At 38.9% G+C, this 27899-nt stretch overlaps 1 long non-coding RNA gene and 1 other non-coding gene across 2 annotated transcripts; both read right to left on the bottom strand.

The window, feature by feature from the left end:
• Window positions 1-15044: 15044 nt before the first annotated feature.
• On the bottom strand, window positions 15045-27588 carry LOC140640867 (uncharacterized). Its single transcript, XR_012037468.1, has 3 exons — window positions 27486-27588; window positions 19906-20002; window positions 15045-16939 (listed from the first exon to the last, which is right to left on the bottom strand). It is a non-coding gene; the product is annotated as an uncharacterized lncRNA (long non-coding RNA).
• Window positions 19105-19211, bottom strand: LOC140642077 (U6 spliceosomal RNA). The gene has a single exon (XR_012038644.1). It is a non-coding gene; the product is annotated as a U6 spliceosomal RNA (small nuclear RNA).
• Window positions 27589-27899: the final 311 nt, after the last annotated feature.

Raw genomic sequence — 27899 nt, 5'->3', positions numbered from 1 at the left:
GAAAAGATTGATTGATTGACTAATCAATGGGCTTTTACTTAGCTTCTTCTGTCTAGCATAGTAAATGATTTCTAAAGTCATCAAAAAAGATGATTAGCTTGTGGAGAGGCCCATATCCTGGGTCCTGTGAAAATAGAGATTTAGGGGAGAGAAAGAAACAAAACAGCTGATACAGCTGGCAGAAAGGAGCAAGCAGATGTGGTGCCCTGAAAACAAAGATAAAATAATGCTACGAGAAGGAGGAGACAATGATGTTGGATGATCCATCGAAGTTAAATAATTTGATATGAAAGTCTGTGAATTTGTATTTGGCAAAAAAGAAGCTCCTGTTGCAGTTGAATGACAAGGGCAGAGCCTCATCAGTTTGGCTTGATCAGTAGCTGGGAGATGAGAAAATGGAGAAAATAGAAAGAGATTTGTCCTGATTCTGAAAGATGGAAATAAAGTGGCCATTTATAAGCTGTTTTCCCTCAAGGAATATTTCTTAATTGGTAACATCTAGGTCTCAGGGCAAGACCTGAGATTTTCTCCCAGATTTTCTCCTTAAATCATTTCTCTTAAATCTGGGGGTGGGAGGGTAGAGAGAGAGGGAGGGAGAGAATGTAAGCCATCCATGCTTACAAAATGTAAATGAATGGGGCATAAGGAGATTTCAACACAAATTTCCTTTCACAGTCCTGGACTCCTTTGTGTACTGAATGATTCAGTGTACAAAAATGTATTTACACACAGTCCCTCCAACAAGTCTGTCCATAAACCACGAGAATTTCCATCTTCACTGAACAGTAGAGGTCTTTAGGAATCGTAAGTCACTAAGGTCCCATCCCTCACATATCATTTCTTTACCTCAGCTCTGGATTCCTCTGTCTTCCAGCTGATTCGTCCATCGTTCAGAGGTAAGAAGCCTCACAGGGTGAAGAAAAATAGTACCCAAATTTTCTGTCATTTCCATGTGTTGTAATAGATTCACCTAAAGTAATTACCTAGACTATATATTCTCAGCCTCACTGGCTTGGCCAGATGGTGTGTTCCTCTCCTCTACAGCCTGTTAGTTTATTTTAGCAAACCCTTGAGACTGCTTTAACATACCATAAATGGAGTGGATGAAGGCCAGGTTCTTTCTAGGTTAATGATTTTGAGATCAGTATTTTTGAAACCTAAGCACTGTTTCAGCAAAGGAAAAAAATCAACAGATGGGAGAGAGGGTCACTCTCAGTGATTATGATGGCAATAAAACAGCTTACATCAGGAAAAGAACAGACTGTGTGGCTGAGTTGAGTCCTTCCCCATAGTTATGTAGTAATAGACACAAAAGCAAATCAGGCCTGCCTGTTGCTTCAGAGTCTTCGGAGTGAAGATAAATGGTGAAAAGACAATAACTGGTCTAATGCTTTTCAGCATAGCAGTGTGTTACTTTTTACTAAGAGTTCTTTTTTCCAAAACTACATGTGCCTTTGAAATGTAGTGGGCTATAGTATTGATTACCTTTTATTTTACAACATACAATCTGTAGCAAGTAATTTTAATGTTTTGTAAAGCATAGTAATCTTTTGAATCAAAAGAAGGCTCCATTTCAGCGGACCCCGTGTGACTACTCAAATTCAGTGTATCATTTCTCTGGGGGCAAAATTCTTTTTAATAACTATGATTGAAACTAGTTTACCTAAAAACAGTGCCTGAGAAGACATGGGTGTTTTTCTTACAAAGAAATTCCAGAAAGGAAATGAGGGTGGGTTGTAAAGAAAGGAAAATATGAAAGATTAATAGTGCACTTGAAACCATAGTTCTTTTCTCTGCACAGGTGCACGGACAATAAGAGCCCACTCTGGTTTCAGGTTTTCTCTCTCTTTTTATCTTGATTATTGCTATCACCAGAGGGCTTCATCTTTCAAGCAGCATGTACAACAAAGATCAAATTAAAGCACCTTAGGCGGAAGTGGGGTGGAAGATAAGTACAGGAGGTAGAGCTCAGCATGGTTAAGGATCACTAATAGCTATAATTTTGTAGGGGGGAGGGAATCTCTTTCTTTTGAGCCTTCTATCTATTTTTGAACCTAAAATCCCTGCTCCTAAATTATCTACATTTGCTGATTCATATATAACTGGTCTGAAAGCAGTATTAAACAGAAGAGATCAGGAATATAGATTAAATGTCATGAAGGCATGGCCTTCAAAAATTGTAACACATAATTATAAATGCCTTTCTTATATGCTAAAATCTTGAGGCATGTGTAGACTGGAAGTTAAGCTGGTTCTCAGAAATTGTGGTCTTCAGAGTTGTTGGGCATTGCCAGTTTTACCTCTGCCTCAGGATAGATGGAATTAGTATGGGGAGAGTGGACTGTACTATTCCTAAATATGAGGTCATGGATGCAAACCACCATTTCTTCACTGATACACTTCTAATTATGTATACAAGCTGCATATTAAAGCGACATGATTTTGCTAAAAAGATGTCATAAATTTGAAAATGCTTCAGTTGTACAGATGAAGCTGTAGCTCTGAGTAGATGAACATTTTTAGAAATGATCTTATCCACTTGGAAAATATACCTTCCTGATTTCCTTTATTTATTAAAAAATGTAAACCTAAAAAGCATTTAGTTCTCCTTTGCCAAAATGGTTCATATCCTAACATAATCAAAATTGCTTGTGCTGATGAAAGTGAGTAATGGGTCTGCGAAGAACAAGGAGATAATATCTCACACTTTATCTTATTTTGAAATGTTTCTTTTTATAAAAATTGGAGGAGGGGAGCCCCCTTTGCCCTTTATCTCTCAAATCATGCACATTGCAGAGCCCAGCTATCCACTATATGAAAGTGAAAACCTTTCCAGATTAATGATGAGGAGCTGAAAGCATACAAGGAGAGACAGTGGGCAACAGCCAATATTCTGGGTGTCCCCGGTCTGTGTCGATGTAACTCCAATATATACTGTTTCAAGACACATGGCCTTTCAGTGGTTTTCTAATTGTCCTGAGGAAAACAGTCTCAAAGCCTCCCTTAAGTGTATGTCAATCAATCTTTTATGCATCATCATAGGAACAAAACATTGCCGGATTTTACATTTTAGTCAGTTCCTGTCATTTGAAAAAATAAAAAATCAGAACAAAAAGCCTTTGCTTTCTGAACTGAGTTGCAGAACACTTTTATCTGCCATTTGCAAAGGAGCTCTCCATTTTTCCTGTGGAGTCACTGTCTGATCACGTTCCTCGCATTCGGAGGATCCCATCTGTTTACGTTAGTGATGAGCAGGCAAGGCGGAAGACTGGGGGTGGGGGGTGGGGGGGGGAATCAGAGGTGGGAAACAGAGTCTTGGAAGCATGTGAGAAAAGCTTGGAAAACACACACATACATACACATATTTTAGCAATTTTCTGGAAACAATGGAAATCCCTCCTCTTCTTGAGAAACCTCCCTTCCTCTCCCTGCTCTCCAAACGCCATCCAAAAACCAGTGTTTTAACAGCAGTAGTCTTCCTGGAATGAAACAAAACGTGTTTCGGAGGCAGCATGGGAGCCTGAGAGCCGAGAACATATGTGCAGTGTAGTGTAGTACGAAAACAGAGGCCTTTTTAATTAGACCCTAAAACTGCTTTTTTAACACTATTTTTTGGAATTAGAGAATTGTATGGTTTTCTGTCATATAGATTCATGCTATATCACCAAGCTTTCTTTTTAATTAATACACAAATAAAGGATACATAATGGGTTGCCCAGCGATGGCACATTTATCCTCACTAATGAGGGTACAGTGTGAGGATGCTCACTTCTTGCCTAAGGCTATGTTGTTTTCGGTTCCTCATCCTGTAATTGCAGAATTAAATAGTTTACACTGGCTTTTGTGATTAGGAAAAGGAGAAACACATTTCAGGAGGTTAAAAAATCCACTTGAACATGGTATAGTTACAATTTCCTCTTCACGCCAAGCCTTTAAAATTTTCCGGATGCACGATTTCTGTCTTGCCCACATCACCTCCGAACCCAGCCCTAATTCCCAGAAGAAGACTCTTTGGTTGGGAAGGATTAAATAGAGTTCAAGCCATTCCCATCGACCAGTAAGAAATAGTCAGCCAGGTGCCTGAAAAAGAGATGAGAAAAAGTGAGCAATGACGGCAAATAAATGTTTGGACAGGGCTAAATCTACCTACCTCATCAGGCCTGGAGCCTTCAAGCCATTGGCTTGAAGGTGGGCTTGTGTTAGAGATTCTTTCTTAGGCCCTCTGCTAGACACAAAAATGAGCAAAAGTGAAACTCTACCGTCAGGCACCTCACCATCAAGTAAATGACATGAGATGGATATAAATGACTGAGATGGATATAAATGACTGAAATATAAAGTACACCAAGTTTAGCCAAGAGAATAAACAATTCATGTTGGGGAAAGCTCTCCAGAGAAGATGGAAAATCCAACTGGTAGCAGGGTTTAGCAAGACGTTGGTTTTAAAATTGGGCTCCTTGCATCAAAAGGGGTTTTAATTTATTATGAGGCTGTTCAACATCTTTTCCTTGTCCCCTGTCCTTGTGTGTATACTGTAGTGCAGCCCAGGGAAGGAAGTGCTCAGTGAGAGGCAGGGAGAAGAGAAACTCAGATCTTGGAAGGTCAGTGACAAACCAACAATAGAAAATGGAAGCTTAGGGCAGAGATCCAGTGGTTTGCCAAACAGAAAAAAATGACCAATATCTCACTTTCTGATATTCCTCATCCCATGAACCTCAGTGTAGGGGTCCTAGAGTCCTGTCATTCTGCACATGCACAGAATTTTCACAATGGGAACCAAAATAAATCAAACAGAAGCTATGAAAAATATTAAATATCCCTATTTCTGGATGGAAAGATATATGACATAAGCTTATTGACATGAAGTTATAAATTCTATGAATAAACAATTTCTTGCTTTTGTGTTAATTATAAATTTGTTGTGGGTTTTTTCTTTTTGAGATTTTATTTATTTATTCATGAGAGACACACAGAGAGAGGCAGAGACATAGGCAGAGGGAAAAGCAGGCCCCCTGCAGGGAGCCCAATGCAGGACTCAATCCCAGGACCCCAGGATCACCATCTGAGCCAAAGGCAGATGCTCAACCATTGAGCCACCCAGGCGTCCCTGTTACGTTTTTTAAATGGTGATGACAGATGTGGGCTACATAGAGAGGAGGCCACTCCTATAAAGAGACTGGATCGAGATAACTGTGCAATATCTAGCTGATACCTATCACCGCAAAGTACCGACAAGAAGACTTTATTAGAAGGAAGAAACCTGTGGGCCAGTTCTAGTTCTGTCCATGACAAACGCCAAGTCCTTCGAGAAAGTACCCAAGCTTTAATCTGAAAAAATGAGCATGACATTTATCCTTCCTTTTTTTACAGCATTTTTTTTGAGAGTTAACAGAGATATTTTATGTGGAGGTGCCTTAAACATTTGCACATTAATATTCAATTAAATAGAACCTCATGAATAGATGCTTTGAAATGTTAAATTTGAAATGTTAAATTAATAACAAGCTGCAATAAGCCTCTTACAACTCAGCAGTCTAATCCCTTCACAAAGTAAAAGACCTGATGTTCAAGAATTTCAAGTTAGCAATGTTTCCACTTACCTTGGTTTCTTGCTGGAGTTACTTCATTAGTATAACTATCTTATCCAAAAAATCTAACGGGAGTTTCCAACAAAGTCACCTGTATTGAAAACATATAAGTTAAGCCTCCTTAGATAAATATGATCAGTTGAAAACTTCTTTGGAATTAAACTATTTCAGATAGACATATGGACCAATTAGAGTCAAACATAGTTGATCATTTGATTCTCAAAATCCTTAGGAACTATGGACCATTCATGGTCATTGCTAATCACTTTGCATCATGAACACATTTGTCTAGACACTTCAATCTCTACCTAATTGATCTCTTTTCTAATCAGCATCATTTTATTTTAGAAATAAATTTCCAGAGGTTCTTTCTAGAGGTTGGGCAATAGAACATTTGCTTATTTTGAATTAATTCAAACATTCTCTGAATAAAAAAAAAGCTCAGATTATTTATTCATTTTTACTAAATATACTTTAATCTGCTCTTGCAAAGCAATTAAACTGCTCTATGAAAATTTCATTTTGATATTTGCTTTCATTAAAGTTTCTTACAAATTAAGGGATTATAGGTCAGAATCATGCTCAAAGAGTTTGTAGCTGCTTATTACTAAATAGATGGAATAAAATATATATATATATATATTTCAGTAGTGTGTGAGTAATTCTAGCAATTTTTTTTTTTTTTTACTATTTTTTCTTCAAAAAGTTCCCTGTTAAGGAAATACTTTCAAGGTTTGTTTAGGTACCTCAAAAAAAAAAAAAAAAAAAAAAAAGATGGCATGGAGGAGATGGAAATTATTGGAAAAGAATCTCACAGAAACCAAGGCAGAGAAAACAGCTAGGCTTCAGAGAAACCAAAGCATGAACAGGAGAGTCAGAAGGAGCCAAGGATGCGCTATGGATCTCATGTTGGGCTTGCACGGAGATCTATCTTTGCTTCTCTCTTTCACTCCCCTCCAAATTATTTTATTGACATAAAAGTCATAAGTGTACAGTTCAATAAATTTTCAGAAAATGAACTCACCAGTGAAACTATCATCTAGACTAGTAATTAGGATAGTACCCACAGTGCTGTCCTCTCCAAAGATGAACTTCTATCATAAATTAGTTCTGTCTGATTCTGAATGTCCTAAAAATGGAACTATTATATGTAGTCTTTTATTCCTGGCCTCTGTCACCCAACATTATCTTTGTGGGAGCCATCCTCAGTGTTACCTACAGTTTCATTTGTTTTCATTGCTACATAGTATTGCTTTGTGCAAGTATGCCACATTTTGTCTTTTCTACTGTGGTTAGAAATTTGATTTTTCATTCTTCTTTATTTAAAAAAAAAGTGCTCCTGTAGACAATCTTCCTTTCTTTTTTTTTTTAAAGATTTTATTTATTTATTCATGAGAGACACAGAGAGAAAGAGACACACAGAGAGAGAGAGAGAGAGAGAGAGAGAAACAGAGACACAGGCAGAGGGAGAAGCAGGCTCCATGGGCAGAGGGAGCCCAACGTAGGACTCGATCCTGGGTCTCCAGAATCATGCCCTGGCCTGAAGGCAGCACTAAACCGCTGAGCCACCGGGCTGCCCTCACTTGGCTCTAGTACACACATTTGTCCATTTCTGTTGGATATATACTTTGGAGTAGAACTCCTTGATCATAGGTAATGTGCATATTCCGCTTTCGTAGATCCTGCTAGACAAATTTGCAAATAGGTATACAATGTGTGGCTTTTCTATTTGCTCCACATTCTCACAGCAAGAGAAACCCAAATTAAAAGCACAATAAAAAAAAAAAAAAAAAGCACAATAAGATGTTGCTATACTATAAAATTATATTATAGTAGTACATATCCGGGATTAAATTAAGAGTTTATTAAGTATAGGATTTTTCAGATCCAAATTTTTCACTTAATTATTTTGATATAGTTTCCTTTTCTCAGAGGAAAGTCTCCATCTTGTCATCTATTTTTTTAAAAATTAGTTTTTGGACTTTAACTTATCACAGTTATAAATATATATCAGATAAGTATATATTTACATAATATAGTTAAATACACAAATAACTCTCATCAGTTATTTTAAAGTCCATGTGAGATAACCCAAATGCCTAGAAAATCTGTGCTTCTGTTATCTGCCTTTTATCTTAGTCCTGTCTCTTGACTTACTTGTAAATTTTGATTGAAGGCTAGAATTTTTAAGAAAAATTGAGAGACTTTAGAAATAAATATGGCCTTCCTCCAAGAGAAGAATTTCTTTAGCTTCTTACAGAATGTTAGAACAGAGTGGGTCAGCTTTACCCAATCTTATCCTGAGTTGGTTTAGGACTACATTTTAGCCTTTAGTAAAGGATTGATCTATCTAGTTGTTTGGATGTCCCCACTGAAGGCTGTGCTGTTTACTAGGATCTTTTGACTTTTATAGGTTCTTCCCTCCAATTTTTATCTCTCAGCACAGTGAGACTACTGGTAAGTAAGGTTTTCAGCCTGTTAGCAACTGTTTTCTGCTTGGTTCCCCAGACTCTCAGTCTGTTGCATTTATAAATGACAAATGATTCCAGGGAAAGCTACTTAGAATGTCAGGTTTACTTCTCTGAGCTTCCCCAACTTTTCAGAATACCGGCCCCTCAACTATGGGCTGCCTTGCTAGTCTTTTTTTTTTTTTTTAATATTTTATTTATTCATGAGAGACACACACACAGAGAGGAACAGAGACAGGCAGAGGGAGAAGCAGGCTCCATGCAGGGAGCCTGACGTGAAACTCGATCCCGGGACTCCAGGATCACGCCCTGGGCCGAAGGCAGGCGCTAAACTGCTGAGCTACCCAGGGATCCCCTGCCTTGCTAGTCTTGAACATTAAAATTTTACTTCCCAGTTCCATGAGATGCCAGACAGCTATATTCAGCTTCCATATCTTTTTAGTCAACTTTTTCTGCTTGATTTACTAGTGTGTCAGGCAACACTGTTTATGAATCAGCAAATGGATTGAGGCAAAAGCAGTATGGAATGGCAGGCTTACCACAATGACTCTCTCTTCTCCCAGAGACATTGACCCATTAAGCACTGGCTATTTTGATAGCTTAACAATATTTCAAACAGATTACTATTATATTTTTTTACAGCTTTTGCAGTTGTTTTATTATAAAGATTGATGGGCTGCAAATCAATTCACCATCACTAGGAGAATCAGAATTCCTCTTTCATTATCTCTTACACTGTATATGAACATTTTCTCCTTATTCTCAGTTTCATCTGAAAATGGCTTCTCTGGAGCCTCATGACCTCCAAGTCCAAGACTCAACAGTGAAAGAAGTTTTGTGTGTCAGTTGCAAATTTTCAAGATGAAATTTAGTTGGTTGAATGTTATCACTGACACTGGGGTGTATCATTTAGCCTATTATCTAAATTATAGGCAATTTGAAAAAAATACTGTAAGAAGTGGTAGAGGGACTTGAAGAAACAAAGGGAATAATATATTTTAAAAGAAGCAGAATCAGAGAAGAAAGGCAAATAGAAATAACAGACATTTGGCCTGAAGTTTCAAGTTGTATAGTCCAAGGCCCTATTTTTTGAGGGTTTCTTTCTTGTTTCCTTTTTTTTTTTTTTTTTTTATACAATGAGGATTTACCATGGTATCTTTCCAGATTACAACAGCTTAAAAAAAAAACTGTTTGTGATTAATCTAGTTTTAATAGTACTCTGTGACTCATATTCAAAACATTCTGACTGATACATAATGACTCCACCTCTAGGTTAATGAAATTACCTGACACAATACAGAGTAAGTAAAAAATAAGAAGACAGTTTTGAATTTCTCTCACACTTGTATTGCTTAGTTATATTGGTCTTCTTCATTAGGTCCTTGATTTTATCACACAGCTGTGCAGTAGTTTGTAGTGTTTTGATTTCCTTTGCATTTCCAATTGCTAAACATTTACCTTAAGCAATGAGACTCTCTTAGGTGGCCTTCTAGTATTTTCTAAAAAATGTTGGCTTTCTGCCATGTCCAGGTCACGCTGCCCCTACAGTTCTATATTAGTTTGGAATCTGTACATTCTCTACCTTAGTTCTCTAATATGTGTCCTGTGTTCCAGGTATGGTCTTAAATCCTGTTTGGCCAAAAGAAAGAAAGAAAGAAAGAAAGAAAGAAAGAAAGAAAGAAAGAAAGAAAGTCCCTTCTTAGGTGACTCCATTTTGAAAACAGAGAGGGTTCTTCAAGCAAAGGATCTATATAACACTGTGATACATTTCACCCCCAAGCAGCTCAGAACCTGTTTCTTGTTAATTACATATGTTTCTGTATTGGATAATTCCAGAGCTTTTCAATACTGACTTAAATCCTTTCTTGAAATAGATCGTTCTAAAAAGAAAGTCATTTATAACCCTTATGGAATACCTTTGTTTATTCACTGAACAAATATTTATTGGATAAATCTTAAGTATCAGCCTTACTAGAATCACTGATAATACAAAACAAAAACAAAAGCAATGACAATTAAATAAATAAGCAAATATATTTGAATAGTGATTTAAAATAATGAAATGTGTGAAGAAAATGGCATGATATAAAAGAAAGAATAGGGCAATAACAAGATATAGTAGGAAAGGAAGAATGGTTTGAGGAGGTAACACTTGATCAGATACTTAAAGGATTAGGTGTTACCCTTGTAAAGATTTGAAAAAAGAAAAAAGTGACCCAGGTAGAAGCAGAAGGTAAAAGAAAGAGCAAAAAAGCAATATCCCTGTGCTAATAAGCCTGCAATGAATCCTTTGTTTTGAATGCCTTTGAATAGTATCCTGCCCAAATGGACAGTGCTAACTTGTGTAAGAAACACAACAATTCAGAAATAATGGGGTGTGGCTTATGAATCAAGGTCATAGAAAATATTAAGGCTTTAATCTTGCTCCCCTGCAACACTCATACTTGGAAAGCCAGTTGCCGTGTTGTGAGGACATTCACATAAACATGCGTAGAAAGATGTGGTGAGGCACAAAGGCATTCTGTGAAGAGCCAGTCGTAAAAGAGGCCCTCTGCCAACAGTCATGTGAATTAGCTGTAGAGGAAATGAATCCCCTACCACCAGGTAAGCTTCCAGATGATTGGCAGCCCAGACCAACTTCTTGACAGCAACTTCATGAGAGACCTCAAGCCAGAACTTAGCTAAGTCGCTCCCAGATTCATGAACCATAAAAGAGAGAGAGAGAGAGAGAGAGAGAGAGAGAGAGAGAGAATAATAAGTGTTTGTTGTTTTAAACCAGTAAGTTTGGGATACTTTGTTACACACCCATAGACAACTAATGTAACTAATGAGTTTGGTAATGGAGGTGCCCTGCTGCTGTAACAAATATCTAAATAGCCTTTGGAACCAGGCAGTGAGAAGATGGAAGGGCTTTGAGAGAAGAAAGTGAAAAACACAAGTACCTTGAACAGACTTTGGGTAGAAGCCTGATGGCTTTTAAAAAAGCTGATAGTGAGGGCTCAAAGTGGATTGAGGGAAAAGGGATTCTTGGTGTATATTGACAGAAAGTTCAGCAACACTGTTCTCTGCAGTCATGTGGAAAGTAGAAAATGTGGCTAATAAATCGAGTGATCTAGCTAAAGAGACTTCCGAATATTTTCTTGATTACAGCAAAACAAAAGAGGTAAGGGATAACCTAAAGGAAATGCTGTTAAACAAAAAGAGACAGGACTTCGGTTTTAAAAATCCTAAGCTTTGGGCAGCCCCAGTGACTCAGTGGTTTAGCGCTGCCTTCAGTCCAGGACATGATCCTGGACTCCTGGGATCGAGTCCTACATCGGGCTCCCTGCGTGGAGCCTGCTTCTCCCTCTGCCTGTGTCCCTGCCACCCCCCCCCCCCCCGCCCTCTGTGTCTCTCATGAATACATAAATAAAATCTTAAAAAAAAAAATCCTAAGCTTCTCCAGTTGCCAAATAATGCTAAAATTAAGAAATGGTTTCCAGGCAAAAATAAAACCTGAGGCCTTGCTAGGAAAATGTGGTGTAATGATAAAGTCAGAGTGTGGCAGTAAAGATCATTTGTCAAGATCAAACAAAGAGCTAACATGGCACCTCAGAGAACCTTCAATCAAACAGTAGGGTTTCTAAGAAACCTAAGATTCTGTCTCTCAGCAGTCTCCAGGGAAGACCAACATAAAGAAAGGTGTATCTTAAAGAAGTTTCTAGATGTGGATTTTATCTAAAGGTTTGAACTCCAACGTGACTCACAAGTAAACCACAGAGGTTTAAAACATATTATATTGGTAGAAACACTAACAGCTTGAACTGGAAAGGATAGAGACAATATATAAAAGGAAAAGAAAACCCCCCAAATTCTATTGATGGAAGCAGGTTAAGAAAGTTTTGCAGCTGCAAACATAGGTTATCTTTTGTGGGAAAGGAAAGATGAGTTCCAGGAAGGAACGAAGAGATCAGAGGTCAGAATCAAGAGTCATACAGAGTTATTCCTGAACAGGAATAAGACTGATACCTAATAAAGGAACTTCCAGAATTGATCTGGCTAGATTTCAGTGACTTCTTTGTGTCTCCAATTTACCATCCTTTTAAATAGTTATACCAAAAAAAAAAAAAAAAAAAGTTATCCTACTGTCTCACCAGTGTATGTTGGACATATAAAGGGATAGTTAACTCGTTGCTACAGTTCATGGATTTCAAATTAGAAGACACTTTTCTAGAAGAGCTATATTTAAGGAATTACATCAGAGGAACCTCATCTGCATTGGGACCGCTATTTAGATGACAGAGTTCTGGATTTTGAGTTGGTACTATAATGGAATGGGACTTTGGAAGTAGTGCCATGAGTATACTTTGCATGTAGAGAATATGTGGATCATTGTAGGACAAAGGGCAGATTTTGCAAGGCAGCCTCCAAGATGACCCCCAATTATTTCTGCCTCCTGGTACTATCTTTCCCACTTTGAGAAGGACAGGCTTTTATTATCAGGATGATATTTTGGAAATGACAGAGTCTGATTACTGAGGCTAGATTGTAAAAGCCATAGAAGTATCTACCTAGTTCTTTTTCCTCACTTGCTATGAGGGAAGTCAGCTGACATAGCATAAAACTACTCAAGAAACCCAAGGAAGAAAGCCATGTGTCAAGGACTATAGGCCTTCTACTACCAATCAGTGAAGACCTGAGAGGTCTGCTGCCCATAGCTGTGTTAGTGGATCTTCCAGCCCCAGGCAAGCCTTCAAGTGACTGAGATCCCAGTGAGCATCTTAATTGCAATACCATTAGAGATCTCAAGCCTGAACATCTAGATAAACCACCTCAAATTTCTGATCAAAAGGGATTGTGATGTAATAAGTGTGACTGTTGAGCCACTATTTTGGGGGATTATTTGTGGTGAAGATTATATATATATGGTTTAAGAATGAGCAGGGCCAGTGTAGTTGAAACATTGTGAATAAAACGAGAATGATAAAAGATGAATTTGGAAAGGGTTAAGGGGTAAATTATAGAGGAACTTTACCATGGTAAAGAATTAAATTTTATTATAAATTCAACTGAATGCCATTGAAGAGCTTTAAGCATAGGCATAACATATGGAGGAGAAAGAGAAATGTACTAATTTTAATTATTCATTCATTCACTTAGCAAATATTTGTTAAATGCATATTTATAGCAGAAACTGAACTAGTACTTGTGATACAAGGTTGAACAAGGTACAAAAAATGCCTCCAATATAGAATTTACATTTCAGTGTTCATGGCAATAACAAGTAGACAAACTAAAAGTAAAACAAGGTTGTGACAGATTACAAAGGAAATGAAGAGTGGTAGTAGAAGAAGCATGAGAGGGAAGGTTGGATGAAGAAAAGACCTCATGAAGATGATAAGGTTTTAGTCCAGACTTTTAGGAAGAGAAATCATTAGGTGTGAGAAGGCAGATGAGAAGTCTCTCCAGGCATGTTGAAAAGCTCTTTAAGTGGGAAAGAACTTGGCAAAATAGAACAGAAAAGAAGTGCGGTCAGAGTAGTTTAAGCAAAGAGAGGGTGCGGAACATGAGCTTGGGGAACTAAACAGGAGTTAAATCATAGAAGGTCTCAGAGGCCAGAGAATAGGGTTTGGACCTTAGTTTATTTATTTATTTTTTTAATATTTTATTTATTTATTCATGAGAGTCACACAGAGAGAGGCAGAGACACAGGCAGAGGGAGAAGCAGGTTCCCTGCAGGGAGCTCAATGTGCGACTTGATCCCTGGACTTGGGATCACACCCTGGGCCAAGGGCAGATGCTCAACACTGAACTTCCCAGGCATCCATGGGCCTTTGTTTAAATGCAGGGAGTAACAGCCAGATTTCTGAACAGAGACATATTAAGATCTGATTAATACTTTATGGCAATCACTCAATACTATGTGAAGATATATTTTTTAAAGATTTTATTTATTTATTCATGAGACACACACACACACACACACACACACACACACACACAGAGGCAGAGACACAGGCAGAGGGAGAAGCAGGCTCCGTGCAGGGAGCCCGACGTGGGACTCAATCCCGGGTCTCCAGGATCACAGCCTGGGCAGAAGGCATGGCTAAACCGCTGAGCCACCCGGGCTGCCCTGTGAAGATATTTTAAAAACTATAAAATATAAATAATGTCTATGAAATATATTAAGTATTCAAATTTGTATTCTTGGAGGGAACAGGAGGAAAAACAAGAAGTTGAATTAGCAGGTTTTGCTCAGCTCCAACTAGAGAAAATGTGGTGTGGATTAGGCTTGTGGCAATCTATATAAAGAGGAGTGGATGGATCCCATGGATTCAGGATATATCTTGGAAATAGCTGTTGGAATTGTTGCTTGGTGGGTATGGGAGGTGGTTTAGTGAATTGCAGTAGGCTTTCTTTGTTGTCATAATTTAATGCCACAATTTATTTATTTTTTGGCCTAAATAATTATACAGCAAATATTTTAAATGCTTTTAGAAATTAAAGCAAGTGTAATTAATTTTGTTTCTGATTGCTAAAGAAATTTATAATACCTCTTGAAATCATTAACAAAATGAGGAATTACTGAATTAGGTAGTAGGTAATACTAGTTCTTTGACCATGCCTAAGGTATCTAAGAAAAAAGGAGAATGCATATATGATAATGCGTAATAAAAATCCTCCAGATAGGCAATGCCAGGAAGGTTTGATGGGATAGATATAATGAGAATGATTTTCTGATGCGGACCTATCTTTATTTAGAAATTAGATGTCAAATCTACCTCTTTGCACACACATGTGTGCTTATATGTATTTATTTATTATGTATGTAGATACTTTATATATGCTGTAGGTACTTGTATTTTTACTACTGATCAGAAAGTCTCATTGCTTTTCTGTCTCGCATAAAATTAATTTTAATATTGTTTCTTATATTATCATCCAGGATGTTTTCACTTCAAAGACCCCCCCCCCAGTTTTTTCAAGAAAAAAAGTCATTCGGGTCCCATGATTTTTATATTTCTGAGATCTAGTACAATATTTTCCCAGAGAATAATACCTATTGTGTCAATTGAATTGCCTAGAGATTGCTGATAAATATCTGAAATATTAGACAGTATGCTTTTTTCCAGGCATTTGTTTAAGATTAAGCAATCTTCCTTCTTGACAGTTGTACTCAAGTTGATTTCCAGAAAGCTGCCATGTGTTTGTACTTGAAGTTTCTCATTCTCTTAGTTGAAGCATTATGTATTAAGTTGCACTGTGTTTAAGGAAGCATAGAGGCTGCAAAGGTGTGTGCTCACTTATAAGGCAATTGCCTTATGGAAATACTTTACTTCCAAGGCCATTCTTTATGGATGTTGTACGCCAGGGCATGAGGAGAAAACCTCTGCTTGGAAATCTGGAAGCACCATAGAACCTGGGGTATGGAAATCTCTGTGGTTCTTCCACACCTAAAGTGATGTTAACTTGACTGATTCCTTGGTTCTTTCCATCTCTTACATTTTATTCTCAACCTGTTCTTGCTCATCCATCCTCTTCTTTTTGCTGTCAGAAACTCATAAGCTGTATCTCTTCAGGAACTCAGCTACTATCTCCATTCCTTTTCCTAATCTCGTTTTACCCTTGTGTTATGCATTCTTTCTGACCTTCATTCCCCAAATCCAGTACAGATGTACACATTATTATATGTGTATATGTACAAAGGTATACAGATATAAGAATTGTTATATATGGCTGAGTCTGTAAACAGATTGATTTCTCACACTTTCTTCTACCCCCCAACCTAAACATTGCCTTCTTTGTATTCTTTTTTAATCTCTCCTAGGATGAGGCCACACATCAGCTTTCTTTAATACTCTTATTTCTGCATACCAGCTTTTTAGCTTCTAGCCCTGGAGATTTTTATTATCATTTGGGAATAACAGAAGTTACTAGCGACGGATGAGAAGAACAGGTTTTCTAGCAACTCTGAGGAAACTGCTGAAATACAAAATCATGCTGAGGGCTGGAATATGTTCTCTGTGGATAAGAGCTATTAGTTTAGAGTTTCTTTCCTTTTTCTTCTTCGCGATAAATGTGCATGAAAAATAATGTGATATACATATATATCACATATATAAATATGTATCTGTATGTGCACGTAAATTTGAAGAAAAATAACAAACTTATTTGCTATGTAACCACAATCTAGTTTAAGAAATAGGATACTGCCTGTTTCTTTTTTAAAAAGAGAGAACAAACAAAATCAAACCTGTATGCCCTGTCTCAAAATGACCTGCCTCCCCTCTAGGGTAATCAGTTGCCTGAATTTTCTACTTATAATCTACTCACTTTTCTGTATGGTTTTATTGCCAATACGGTAAATTGGCAAATGCTCCAAATGTTCCAAAGGGAAAAGCAGTGCAAAATGTCATGTTCCCCCTTATGAATTTTCCTTCTCATGAAGACCTTTACTCTTGAAGTCCTTGCTGTCTTGGGAGTCTCTTCAAACAGGTTTCTTTCATTTGATTGGTTTTCATCTAGCTCTTCTAGTTATTCTTGGTAGGATGATTGGCTCCATATGAGTGAGTCCATCAATCCAGGGGGAGAATCTGTCTCATATTTAGCTCATAATATGAAAAGTACAGTGTCATGTGAAGAACCCTGAACCCAGGCTGGGAGGCTTCTTTCATGAGATCACATCGTAGATATTTAGAGGTTTGCTGGAGAGGGAGAAGAAAGGGCATTTTAGGCAGGTGGAATCAGGCAAAGCCGTGGAGATGTGGCCAGATGTCACTGGACAACTGCAGAGAGTTCCTCCTTTCCTGCTTTCCTCTGTCTTCTGAGTGCTGAGGCTTGACCACTCCAAGCTGTCCTAAAAGCTTGAGTAATATCCCTTTCTTTGAGTTGGAGAATCAAAATCTACATGAAAGAAGGCCAGGATAAATAGCATATGAGTACGAGTTTCACTACCAGGTTCTCTTTTAAAAACTCCCCTCTTGCTGTCTCTCTGAAGTGGACTGTCAGTGTTGTATGCTCCTGGAACAGTAGCTATAAGCCTCTTCCGCACTGTGTTCACCTCTGATGTGCAGGAGATATACTGTACTAGCCACAGGCACCACCTCACTCTACTGGGGCCACGGTAACTTACTAAGGATCTGCCTCGAGCCCATCAGTCTTGCTTCAAGGAGCTTGCCATCATGTTAGGGAGCCCAGATCTGAGTACCTGAAAAGTCAGTTCACTCTAACAGTGACTCATTAAGACTGCCTGTGTCTGGAATGGCATTAATTCCTGTGATACAAAGATGAATAGAATATGAACATGTATGCCAGGAAAGATGTACAAGCATTACCTGGGTGTAATAACAAAAAAGATAGAAACAGTAAAAATAGCTGTCAGTAGAAAATGAATAACCCATGATATCAACATTCATTGGAACAATACAAATAAGTCAAATTAATTCACTCTGTTTGAGTATATTCACATGGGTGCATCACAGAGATGTGTTGACTGGGAAAAACACATTATTACCTTTTATATAAATCTTGGCCACACACAATTGTATAAACATCTGTACTACTCATAAGGATAACCAATATTTATACAGAACTTAATATGGGCCCTTAAAAAATTCAATGTGCATTTTATTGTCATAATAACCATATAAATTAGACTGTATTATTATGCTCATTTTTCAGTTGAGGAAACTAAGAAGTTTAATAACTTGTCCAAGGTCACACTATCAAAGCAGTGGCAAAGCTGTCTCCAGAGTCTGTTTTCTTAAATGGCAGGCTATACTGGTGGGACTTGTATTCTTTGAATAACATATTATTTCTTAAAGAGAAAGAAGAAAGACCTATAGTAAATTTGATATGATATTAAAATTTACTTTATCTCAAGTATCTCATATTAATTTTCCCTATTTTTTTATTTAAAATATGCAATGAGTTGGTCTTTTTTTTTTTTTTTGAGTTGAAGTCTTTTAAAAAAGAATTGGATTTTGTCTCTAGTAAGATATATATCCATGAAATAAAAACTGTCATGGCGCAATGTTACCGTTATAGTTACCAAAATAATTAGAGCAACTTTAATGTTTAAAAGCATTATTACACAGCTCTGGGAAATAGGTAAGACAAGTGCTTAGTGTATTTAACATATAAGCAAGCTGAAATAGAGAGTTTAAGTAAGCTGCTAAGACTTGCAGCCATTAGTTGTTGATAAGCTAGTTTTTGTTGCCTTATCAAATGATACTAACAGTTCCTCTCTTCTCATTAAGAATACTCCCAAAACGTATCAGTCATGAGAAAGTGCCTAAAAGGAAAGAAATCCAAGGAATAAGACACCAGCTCATCCATTCCTTTATAGGCCAAAGAGCATGTTTTTTTCTTTTCTCCTCCTTATCAGAAATCATGGATGAAAGCATAGGAGTAACTCGGGGATCTTTCCCCTCCCATCTCACCACCATGACCACCATCACCCCCTCGCACAGAGAAGGGGATACATGAGGCAATCTAGTCTTCAAGCTTTCTTCTCCACTTGTACTGCTTAGTTTGGTAACCAATAGCTGCATGAGGTTCCTGAGCACTTAAAATGTGGCTGGTGTGACTGAGGAATTGAATTATAAATTTTATTTCATTTAAACTTAAAAACTGAAGCATGTTGAATTACATTTCTATTAAATGCACCTTTATCAGTTTTAAGACATTTCACTTTAACATTTGCTTCATTTAAGATGCCATTGTTGCATTACAATGTGCATGTCAGACTTGCTTCCAGTTTAACACATAAATACATCACCAATCAAGTCAGATCTAGTCAGAGCTAGTCAGTGTCAGTGGATTGATTCAGTATGAATGGTTTTTTTATGCCCAGATGTAACATTGTAATGTGTTGATTTGAATATTTTATGCAAACAGCACAAGTTACAGTGATACCTACAATGCACAATTCATTTAATTCCACATTAATATGGAACTTTACCTACTCTATTACGTTTTTGTGACTTTTCCTTCCTAGTCATGTGCTTCATGGAATTGTTTGCACTGGATCATGTCATATGTCTTTTTTTTTTTTTTTTTTTTTTTTTTTAAATATGGAACGCTTCACGAATTTGCGTGTCATCCTTGCGCAGGGGCCATGCTAATCTTCTCTGTATCGTTCCAATTTTAGTATATGTGCTGCCGAAGCGAGCACTCATATGTCTTAAATACTTCATTTTTTCCCCATAATACTGTTATTTCTCCCCGACCACCAAAAGCTTAATTTAAAAAGTATTTAGGGGTTTGTCAAAATGAGAAAATCATAAAAGACCTAATCCCCAAACCTGGCTTAACAGTCTTTCCCCTCCTCCTGTAGAGCTCTAGCAGGCAGCTGGGGTTACATAAACATAACAGGATCAGAAATCCCCACTCAGACTCTAGCAAGGGGAAGAAGCCAAGTAGCTTTACATATCATAGAAGGGGAAACTAGAAGTTTGGGGATAACAGGCATCGGTTCAGAAAGGTGGAGGAAACTCCACACTCCTGGATCTCATGGTGAGGAATAGCCGCTCCCTCCCAAAAGCTCCTTTTCTTCCTAATGAAGCTAGGAGATGGGTCTTACTCCCCACCTCTTAACCCAGATTCAATAAAAATACATGGTAGTTTATCACTTGCCCATCATCCACCCTTGTATATGCTCTAGAGCAGTAGAGAGCTCAGAATGTGTGTGTGCGTAGTTGAAGAGCTCTCAGGTATGCTTCTGTGGGCTTAACAACTTCCCAACACAAAATGAAAGTGACCTATGCTCAGTGGGATCACAAGCTGTCCTTCCCCTGCTATCTCAGTCCCAGAAAGGATATAGATAGCTCTATACATGTGGTAACTGTGCATAGATATGTGTGCAGTACCTTGGCCTTCTGACTGCTGGATACTATGGACCCAGGGTGGTAATTGTGGCAAAAGAAAGCCTTTTCTCTCCTTTTCCTTTTTCTGGATAGGGGGAGCCTAAGAAAAAAAAGGAGCAGAAAAAAGATTTTAGCAAAGACGGGAGGGGAAGGAGAACATGCTATTTACTGGCTTGGACTACATCTTCAAGTAGTATGCAACTTGTTCTCTGGCTACTCGATGGCAACTACATTGAAATCTAGGGCCATGATAATTGATCCTTGGTGATCTCATTCCATAATATACCAGCCCTAAAGAGAATCATGGACAGAAACACTCTCCCACAAATAGTAATTTTTTATACTTATAATAGCATAAGTGGCCAGTAGTCATAGAATAAGGTAAGCATTGGTTTGGTTAAATATATGCTGGAGGTGGGGGGGTGGGGGCATTGCTTTGATGGACACTAGGCCAGACAGGGTAGAGCCTAGAAACAAGGTAGATACTGCTTAGAGATCTGTTGCATCAATCTTTCTGGGAAATAACTGGATGAGATGATTATTTCTTCCCACTGAGATGGTACCTTGATGATGGGAAGCCTCTCTATAGAGGATCTTCATTAGGCCTGCTTTGATGATATATCATTGCAGAGCACAAGACTCTCTTGGCCATCAAAATTGCAAATGTTCATGGTAAAGACACATAGTGCCTGGGGAAAAAATAGGGCAAACAGTAAGGAAGAGGCTAGATGTAGAGTAAGTGGGAAAAGAAGCAAAAGGATGGAAAGAAGAAAGAATGGATCAGGTTGTGGGAAGGAATAGTAGTGTCCTCATAATCTGCATCATCCCTCTTTTCTCTATAGACACACACGAACCCTGATTCAAACCCCCATCTCCTTGGGTATGATCAGGGCACTATAGAGCACATTGGTGCCATCTTGGCAAAAGCATGCATGGACTTCTTCTGGAGCACAAGGAAAATATCTGCATGAATGTCCTCAGGCATGGCATTGCCCTTCCTGAAGAAGGAGACTTATGTGACTTCTGTTCAGCCATGCTTGATGATAATGTGCAGACTTCATCCTTAATACAAAAAGTTTAATCATCAGAGTGGGGATATGACATTGTGATCTGCATTGACTGGGCAGCAGATCTCATTCAGGGATATCTACAACTCATACTCCACGGGTGAATCCTGTACCCTGTGCCAAGGATTCATCCTCTACTGAGCACATTCAAGCCTAAGTAGCCAATGTCACCAAATGAGTCCTCATCCTCAACCACTTCCATGTCATCTGAGTCAAAGTAGTTGAAGTAGTTGAGGGACCAGGTGGAACAGCTGCAGGAAAAGATTTTGAAGAGGTTGACAGAAGAAGGCAAAGGAGGTAAAAGGGTCCCCGTGAAAACTGTAGTGAAAGGAGATATAAAAGCCATCTGATAAATCAGTGCTGGTCTCTAGGCCAAAAGCATGGAGAGAGTAGGGGCAGGATAGTTCACCGTGGCTTTATTTCATTCTCTCCATCCTGCCCTAAATCTTATATCATGGACATACCAAAGCAAACTTCAGCTCCTAAACAGAGTAAGACAGCCTATGACCCTAGAAGGCTTTTTTTCTGCTCTTAATAACATACTTAATGATATTGTATATCTATGATTTTATTTGGTTCTGTCAACTTGAAGTCCAGAGAACCTGAGTTACATCATAAATGGAAAAGGTGGAACTAGGGAACCAGGCATGTACTTTTCTGTAAGCTCATGGACCAAGGCTATCTCAGCAAGGAGAGGAGCTGGTTTAAAAGATCTGAGTCACATGGTGGTTACACTTGGCTTTTCTGTCTTCTCTTGAGAGACAGGGAGTATACATAGAAGGTGCCTAGAAAGGGACATCCAAAATCCAGGTCAGATCCCCCACCCTTACTCTCCCTCTAGCACTGTTTCCCCTTCCCTCACTGATGACTACATGAGACAACAGGAGACTCCCAAAAAAGCAGGAGATTACTTTCTCTTGAGTCTAGAAAATTTTGTCAGATGTTTTGCGTAACACCAAGGTTGCATGATTCCAGAGGGCATCATTCATTCACATTTTACAGAATTGTGCCCCAGGAGGTGGACTGGCCTAAAAGAAGACAAGAATGAAGATCCCTGGAGTCATGTAACCTCAAGTCCTAAGTACCTAATATTGAGACAACTATGATACATAAATGGTCTGACACCTTGGAGATGGAGTGAGCACAAAGTCCTTAGGGCCCAGCTGCTAGGACCACAAATTTCTCTCTCAAACCAGCCTTGTCTGAGGGGCTTTTTAGGGAATACCTCAGTCCTGAAATTTTCCATTAAGTACTGAAACTGACTTTTCAGACTCAGGACAGAAGCCTGGGAGACTTTGCATCTATTTGGTTGCCCAGTAGGCTAACCACAAGGCACAGGTGGTGATTAAAATTTTAAATTAATTATAATGAAATAAAAGAAAAAATTCACATCCCCACATTGACTATGCACATTTCAATTGCCCAATAGCCACATGTTCCTAGTGGCTATCGTGTTAGGCAGTGCAAATGGAGCATTTTTTTCCTCATAGAAAATTCTATAGGACAATGAACTTCTGTTAGTCCCACAATCCAGAATCTCAGTTAGCCTTTTATTGCCCTGTGGTCATCAGGATTGCTTTGGGTTTCACGAATACAGAGGGAGGAGCGAGTCCTTGGCATATCCCTGCTAGCAGGAGAGGCAGGAGGGGCCAGATTTGAGCAGTCAGTGACTGGGACTATTAGGACAGAAGAGGAGGAGCCCCTTGGGGATGAGTTCTGCAGACAGCCTTTGTGAGGAAGTGGTGATGAATTCTCTAAGTTGCAGAGTCCTCTGTGGAAGTAACTTCTCTATCAAGTCTTCCGCCTTGCATTGCCACTAGAGAAAATGTCCATTTGGGTGAACAGAATCTTTTGATTATCTAGTGAGCACAAAAATGAGCTTATCTGATGGCAAAATTGTGTAGATTGTCAAGTTGTCTTTCCCATCTGCAAAGAATATACTACGGAAGATACCTATCACCTGTTCAGTGTGTCAAGAAGAAGCGAATATAGCCACATGAACTGTAGATGCAGTCCATAAATTAAAAGCACTTGACATTTTCTATAACACATCCCAATGATATGAATCATCCACTGTCCAGTAAATGGGTTATGCTGAACATTTGCATTCATTAGTTGAGCTGTCATAAAGACAGAGTGCTGGGATTGTTACTTCTAGTCCTAATTCTGAGCATTAGACACTTGGGAAACAGGCAGACTTTGCTCACGTAGCCCATAGCAGGTCTCTGCATGTGAGCCGCCATCACCATCGTTCTTCTCTCTCCGTGTGCTTTTCAATGAGTGCTAAAGAAATGCTTTAGGAGCTGGAGAAAGCTGTCAGATCCCCTGTGAGATTAAATGAACAAGCTCAACAGAACAGAAAGGCAAAAGGAAATCTGCTCAGGCAGAGGCACACTTGCTTTGGCTTGCAGCTGTCAGGAAGAGAGGAAGCCAGTGGTAAAAATGGGCTCCTCCTTCAGCTGCTTAATGATAGGATTTCCTTAGAAAAGTGTAGTTTCCTTGGGCATGCCCATTGAAACACTTTGGAGAGAATATTTCACCAAAAAGAATTTGCTTTGTCTTGAAATTGCTTCTGATAATTTGCAAACCCTCCTAAAAGAAGTAAGTGCTTTCCAGAAACTCTCACTTCTTACAGTTGCTCCTTTTACTACTGGGGCCAACCTGTGGATGTATGTATCTCTATCAGGGTATGATTGTTTCCCGTGCTTTCTGTCGACCAAGACCACTCCTTCAAAACCACCCTCAACCCCCAAGGTATACGTTCCTGCTCAGGCCCAGCAGGGATTGTAAAAGATGATGACATGAAGTATGATTTTGTTCTGAATAATCAGATTCGCACACTTTGAAACCATGTATCCCTCATAGTCACCCACATCTCATTGTCTTTTACGAGCCTCTCCTCATCTGCTATCTCTTAATGTCTATGTGCTCCAGAGACCAGTGCTTGCGCTTCCCCGGGGTTGCCACCTCCTTCAGGGCATCTCATCCAGGCCAAGGACCTTAAATCCCATGTATATGCTGCTGATTCCTAAATTCAGATCTCCATCCCCTTATGACATCCAAATTTTAACTCCAGACATTCCTCACATAAATATGGTCCACCCGTCTCAGTTGATAGCAACTTCAGCTTCCAATTGCTCAGGCCAAAACCTTCAGAGTCATTTGTATATCATCCAGTGTGGTGCTGGTAAATGTTTCACAATCAACTCTTCAGGGAAAAAATGTATTTGTGTGTATATGTGTGTATAAATATGTTTGTGTGTGTATTAATGCAGTATGTGTTCATATATATAAATGTGCATAGGTGTGTAGCTATCTATTTGTATTTGTTGAGTTTTCTTGAGTTCCATGTTGTAAATGCTGTCATTGCAGCTGGCTTTAATGTGACCATTGTGACCACTGGGCAGAGGGAAGAAATGATTGCACAGTCACCTCTCCTAGGCTGCTATGAGCTGGCTGTAGCACACTACTGGGCACTTGCTTCCTTCTCTCACATATCACATTTAGCTCAGAACTAAATCCAATTGGCTTTACCTGCAAACTGTATCCAGACTCCAGCTTGCTCTCAGCTCCTGCACTGTGCCATTCCTGTTCAAGTCACCAGCATCTCTCATCTGAAGTTTTGCAGTAGCCCCCTAACTGATCTCCTGTGCCCCATACATTTTATTGTGAGCCAGAGGGATCCTTTTATTTTTTTTATTTTATTCATTCATTCATCAATCATTCATTCATTCATTCATGAGAGACACACTGAGAGAGGTAGAGACATAGGCAGAGGGAGAAGCAGGTTCCCTGTGGAGAGCCTGATGTAGAACTCAATCCCAGGACCCGGGATAATTCTCTAAGCAGAAGGCAGAGGCTCCACTGCTGAGCTACCCAGGCATCCTGAGAAGGATCCTTTTAAAAGACAAATCACCTCACTCCTCTGCTCAGAACCTTCTAGTACCTTCTATTTCACCAGGTGATATAAAAGCTATCAACGAGTACTGCATTCCTCCTTTATTTTTCTGTATTTTCCTTATCTTCTAATATAGTTCTTTACTGATTTATCATCCATTAATCTACTTTCCCATTCTGGAATGTAAGCTGAAAGAGACCACAGATTTTTGTCTCTTTTTTGAAGCCCCAGCTCCTACAAAAGTAAATATATAGCAAGCATTTGATATATAATTGTTGAGTGGATGCATAAATTAATTAATGAGTCCTCCCTCTTAACTGCTTTGACTTGGTTACTCCTCATCTTGCTATCCTCCTAGTTTCTGGGCCTTACCTGCCCCAACCATCATGCGTCCTGCCCCATTCGTGACCTGGATCACTATCCCTCACTGCTTGAGACCTCATGCTTGATGGGTCCAGCCCTGACACCTCCCCAACTCTCACCCACTTCCAGCTCTGCTAGTGTTGATCTGCCTCATTGCCAGCCAGAAGCTGGTATAACACATAAGATATTCCTCTTAGGCTACCTCCCAGCATAGTTTTAGAAAGCTGTTCAGGGATCCCTGGGTGGCTCAGCGGTTTGGCGCCTGCCTTTGGCCCAGGGCGCGATCCTGGAGTCCCGGGATGGAGCCTGCTTCTCCCTCCTCCTGTGTCTCTGCCTCTCTCTCTCTCTCTCTCTCTCTCTCTCTCTCTCTTTCTCTCTATGTCTATCATAAATAAATAAATAAATCTTTAAAAAAAAGGAAAAAAAAGCTGTTCAAAATGAATACTATACAACCCATTTGCTGTTCTATATTTGACACTATGAAGATCACTGAAAACTAATTCATCTAAACCTAATAATTTAGATGAGTGATTATACTTATGTGTTAAGGAAGTACCCATCATCACCTGGTGCAGGTACATAAAAGGGCAATCATTGGACTAGTAAGTGATCAGAGTCATGATAAGTAATATTTATTGAGCTTCTACTCTACTGTATATTGGAGACTTTGCTTTCTCTCTTTTCAAATCATATCCACTTTTGTTGACTTTGATCAAGAATTTAAACTTCTGTAGTAGCGTTTCAATCAGAATCCTTGTTTTTACTTTTTTCCCTTACAATCCTGTGTTCACACTGTAGTCTTCCTGACTTTTATAATTTTTTAAAGATTTTTTTAATTTATTTATTCATGAGGGATATATAGAGAGAGGCAGAGAAATAGGCAGAGGGAGAAGCAGGCTCCCTGTGAGGAGCCTGATGCAGGACTCCATCCCAGGACCCTGGCATCATGCCCTAAGCCAAAGGCAGATGATCAACCACTGAGCCACCCAGTTGCCCCAGTCTTCCTGACTTTTAAAAGTATTTTCAAACACCGCTGAGCCTTCTCACCATACTTAATAAAATCCAGACTCATTATCAGCATCCAGTGATAATATTCAACATTAGTGGGTACTTACTATTTTCAAGCATTTGTTTGAATGCTTTATGTGTAATTATCACATTTAATGCCTTCAACAATCCAATGAGGTAGAAAAAAAGGCATAAAGAGGTTAAGTGGTTTGATCAGTGTCATGTATTTAATAAGTAGCACATTTGGGATTTGAACCCAGTCACTTAACCACGCTGCTATCCTGTTCACCACATGAGCAAACTGGCCAACTTCATCTCCTACAATGCCTTCTACTCACCAAGCTGTACTATTGACATCCAAGCTCACTTTCGGCTCCTGGAACACATGAAATGTAATATCCTTCATGGGAAGGCTTTCTTGGACCACCTAATCTAAAGTGAAAGCCTCTCTCTCGTAGCATCCTGTTCTTTGACTTGTGAACATTTATGGATTTGCTTGTTTGTTTATATATCCATTCTTTTTGCCTACCACATATTTACTTTATTCAAAACTGTTCACCTAGAACTCTTCCATTTCTTAATAGACATCTGTAGCATCCATTCATGAATTTAGTGTTCTTGAATCCTCACTACAAACCCTGAGGAAGTACTACCCTTCACTGACCAAGAGAGTAAATAACTTACTCAAGATCGAAGAACTCATCGGTGAGGGAGCCTGGATTGGAACCCCAACCTTTCCGGTTGCAGAGTATCAGCCAGTTATGCTGCTCCCAAGGTACTCAGGATTTGAGGACCCTAACCAAGGAGATTACTAAAGCAGCTGGCAGATGGGCTTGATAATCTCCTGTATAATTATCTGCAAATTTGTAAACCTTGAAGTGAAAAATAAATCCTCCCTACTCAGGTTTCTTTTGAGAGTAATGACGGAATGACCAAATGGAGCTTCATCTTGGGGGCTGCACTGAGCAAATCACAGTGCAAGGAGGCAGCTAATTGCCTAACTTGATTGCAACTGCTAATCACAGTCATAGGGAAAAAAGTGTTGGGAATTAATTAGGCAAGGACCTTCCGAACAGCAGCAGGAAGCCTCCAAGTGACCTTTATTTACAGTCAGTTAAACAGAAGTGTGACTAAAAATGCCAGGGAGCAAATCAGATTATTAATATTGATTGCTTAAAGAAAATGAATAATTTAGAAGCCGAGTCAGAATAAATATCCAGTGACAGAGATGAAAGAGCACAGCTTACCACATTTCTAACGTTCATCCGTCATGCAGCAGTGTCCCCCGCTCGGAAACGGAGAATTTTCACCCTCACAAAGCACAATTAGTTTCATGACCCAGCATGATTGCCACTAGGAACTGTTCTCATTCAGCCAAGCAGGGGGGAAATCCAGGGTGTTGAACTAAAGCTTTTGTCAACACTTTGCATGGTAAACTAATTACAAGTTCACGGAAGGTTTACTTCCCAATTTTTATCAATACGTCAACCAAAAGAAGTTGGATTGCATTTTCTGTACTTACGGAGCAAAGCTCAAGGGTTTGGGTTTTTGATGAGAGTATTTCTTTTGTGGTGTATATTCGACAGAGGTTTTCAACAGGAAGGGCAAAGGTCGCAGATTGCTTATAAGTAAAGATTTTTCAGAGGCTATCTCCAACTTCT

The sequence above is a fragment of the Canis lupus genome, chromosome 10 (assembly GCF_048164855.1).
Source record: "Canis lupus baileyi chromosome 10, mCanLup2.hap1, whole genome shotgun sequence".
Classification (NCBI taxonomy): Eukaryota; Metazoa; Chordata; class Mammalia; order Carnivora; family Canidae; genus Canis; species Canis lupus.
The sequence above is the reverse complement of the archived record's forward strand: the minus strand, read 5'-3'. Positions and strand labels throughout refer to the sequence as shown.